This window comes from Erinaceus europaeus, chromosome 3, assembly GCF_950295315.1.
Source record: "Erinaceus europaeus chromosome 3, mEriEur2.1, whole genome shotgun sequence".
In the NCBI taxonomy this organism is placed as follows: domain Eukaryota; kingdom Metazoa; phylum Chordata; class Mammalia; order Eulipotyphla; family Erinaceidae; genus Erinaceus; species Erinaceus europaeus.
Window position 1 is genome coordinate 120242222 of NC_080164.1, and position 3923 is coordinate 120246144.

The window sequence follows — 3923 nt, forward strand, 5'->3', positions numbered from 1 at the left end:
CAGATGGCTTCACAAACGAATTCTACAAAACTTTCAGGAAACAGTTAATACCCATACTTCTTAAGCTATTCCATAAGATTGAAGAAACAGGAATACTCCCTTCCACCTTTTATGAAGCCAACATCACTCTGATATCAAAAGCTGATAGGGACAGAACAAAAAAGGAAAACTACAGACCAATATCTCTGATGAACATAGATGCCAAAATATTAAACAAGATCTTGGCCAACCGGATACAGCAACACATCAAAAAGATTGTTCATCATGACCAAGTGGGATTCATCCCAGGAATGCAAGGCTGGTTCAACTTCCGTAAGTCAATCAATGTCATTCACCACATCAATAAAAGCAAAGCCAAAAACCACATGATTATCTCAATAGATGCAGAGAAAGCCTTTGACAAAATCCAACACCCATTCATGCTCAAAAGTCTACAAAAAATAGGGATAGATGGGAAATTCCTCAAGATAGTGGAGTCTATATATAGCAAACCTACAGCCAACATCATACTCAATGGACAGAAGGTGAAAGCATTCCCCCTCAGATCGGGGACTAGACAGGGCTGTCCACTGTCACCATTACTCTTCAACATAGTATTGGAAGTTCTTGCCATAGCAATCAGGCAAGAGAAAGAAATCAAAGGAATACAGATTGGAAGGGAAGAAGTCAAGCTCTCACTATTTGCAGATGATATGATAGTATACATAGAAAGACCTAAAGACTCCATTAGAAAACTACTGGAAGTTATTAGGCAATAGAGCAAGGTATCAGGCTACAAAATCAATGTACAAAAATCAGTGGCATTTCTTTATGCAAACACTAAATCTGAAGAAGAAGACATCCAGAAATCACTCGCATTTACTGTTTCAGCAAAATCAATCAAATACCTAGGAATAAAGTTGACCAAAGAAGTGAAAGACTTGTATGCTGAAAACTATGAGTCGCTACTCAAGGAAATAGAAACTGATACCAAGAAATGGAAAGATATCCCATGCTCATGGATTGGAAGAATAAACATCATCAAAATGAATATTCTCCCCAGAGCCATAATACAAATTTAATGCAATACCCATCAAAGTTCCACCAAGCTTCTTTAAGAGAATAGAACAAACACTACAATCATTTATCTGGAACCTGAAAACACCTAGAATTGCCAAAACCATCTTAAGGAAAAGAAACAGAAATGGAGGCATCACACTCCCAGACCTTAAACTATATTATAAAGCCATCATCATCAAAACAGCATGGTACTGGAACAAAAATAGGCACACAGACCAGTGGAACAGAATTGAAAGCCCAGAAGTAAATCCCCACACCTATGGGCATCTAATCTTTGATAAGGGGGCCCAAAGGATTAAATGGAAAAAGGAGGCTCTCTTCAATAAATGGTGCTGGGAAAACTGGGTTGAAACATGCAGAAGAATGAAATTGAACCACTTTATCTCACCAGAAACAAAAATCAACTCCAAATGGATCAAAGACCTAGATGTCAGACCAGAAACAATCAAATACTTAGAGGAAAACATTGGTAAAACACTTTCCCACCTACACCTCAAGGACTTCTTTGATGAATCAAACCCAATTACAAGGAAGACTAAAGCAGAAACAAACCAATGGGACTACATCAAATTGAAAAGCTTCTGCACATCCAAAGAAACTATCACACAAACAGAGAGACCCCTCACAGAATGGGAGAAGGTCTTCATATGCCAGACATCAGACAAGAAACTAATCACCAAAATATATAAAGAGCTCAGCAAACTTAGCACCAAAAAAGCAAATGACCCCATCCAAAAATGGACAGAGGATATGAACAAAACATTCACCTCAGAGGAGATCCAAAAGGCTAACAAACATATGAAAAACTGCTCTAGGTCACTGATTGTCAGAGAAATGCAAATTAAGACAACACTAAGATACCACCTCACTCCTGGAAGAATGGCATACATCAAAAAGGACAGCAGCAACAAATGCTGGAGAGCTTGTGGGGACAGAGGAACCCTTTTCCATTGCTGGTGGGAATGTAAATTGGTACAGCCTCTGTGGAGAGCAGTCTGGAAAACTCTCAGAAGGCTAGACATGGACCTTCCATATGATCCAGTAATTCCTCTCCTGGGGTTATACCCCAAAGACTCCATAACACCCAACCAAAAAGAGGTGTGTACTCCTATGTTCATAGCAGCACAATTCATAATAGCTAAAACCTGGAAGCAACCCAGGTGCCCAACAACAGATGAATGGCTGAGAAAGCTGTGGTATATATACATAATGGAATACTATGCAGCTATCAAAAACAATGAACCCACCTTCTCTGACCCATCTTGGACAGAGCTAGAAGTATTTATGTTAAGTGAGCTAAATCAGAAAGACAAAGATGAGTATGGGATGATCCCACTCATCAACAGAAGTTTATTAAGAAGATCTGAAAAGGAAACTAAAAGCAGGACCTGATCAAATTGTAAGTAGGGCACCAAAGTAAAAACCCAGTGGTGAGGGGTAGACATGCAGCTTCCTGGGCCAGTGGGGGGTGGGAGTGGGCGGGAGGGATGGGTCACAGTCCTTTGGTGGTGGGAATGGTGTTTATGTACACTCCTAGCAAAATGTAGACATATAAATCAGTAGTTAATTAATATGAGAGGGGAAAATCAATTGTATATCTCAAAGTTTCTCAAAACACAAACTGAATCCTTTTAATATATAGGCTGTGTATTTGATATGCAGACTCTCTCAAAAGCCTAGACCAAGTAGATTAGAAGCATCCAATAGCACAGCTATATACAAGATACTGGATACTGTACAGCAAACCATAACAAAAGGACTTTTCAAAGTTAACCCAATTACCAAATAATGTGATGATAACATTAACTATCGATTTTCTTTTTGAACCCTAAGACAGCAGGAACCTCACATCTCCACTATAGAGCCCCTACTTCCCCCAGTCCTGGAACCCTTGGATAGCACCCACTTTCTCATATGCATCTCCCAATCCAAACCAAATAATATTGCATCCACCGATCACAACCTAACCAATGCAATGATTGCCACCTCAACATGCTTCACCTCAGACTGTGTCCAGAGACTTCACGTGTGGAATGACAACCCTTCAGCCTCATTACTCGGGGGAGACCTTTCCTTTTATAGTACACTCTAATTTCATCTCAGGTAGTTCACTTTCTAACAACGTCCCATAACCTAGATATAGACCAGTTTCTGTGAGAGAGAGCTTATTTGCACACATATCCATAAACTACTGCAAAATATACACCTGAAAGCAGTAGTACACTAGAGTTTGCAGTGAGTACCTCCCTAACACTTCCTCTCCACTATTCCAAGCTTGGGATCCATGATTGCTCAACAAATTGTTTGGCTTCATATGTTAACTCTCTTTTCATTCACCAGGTTCCAGATGCAACCAGGATGCTGGCCCGGCCTCCCTGGATTGAAGACCCCACCAATGTGTCCTGGAGCTCAGCTTCCCCAGAGACACACCTTACTAGGGAAAGAGAGAGGCAGACTGGGAGTATGGACTGACCAGTCAACGCCCATGTTCATCGGGGAAGCAATTACAGAAGCCAGACCTTCTACCTTCTGCAACCCTCAACGACCCTGGGTCCATGCTCCCAGAGGGCTAGAGAATGGGCAAACTATCATGGGAGGGTGTGGGTTATGGAGATTGGGTGGTGGGAATTATGTGGAGTTGTACCCACACAATTGTCAAAACTCAGGAAATCTAGCACTATGACAGTAAGTGCTGGTATAATCTAGAGACATGAAGGCAAATAATGTGAAGGAGCAGGAATTAGCTGGGAAGTAGCTCCTCAATATTATCTATTGCAAACAAGTAAAAAGGATTTAATGTGCAATTGTTTCAATTTTTCTACCATTTCTCTCTCTCTCTCTCTAATCACAGCACTACTCAGCAC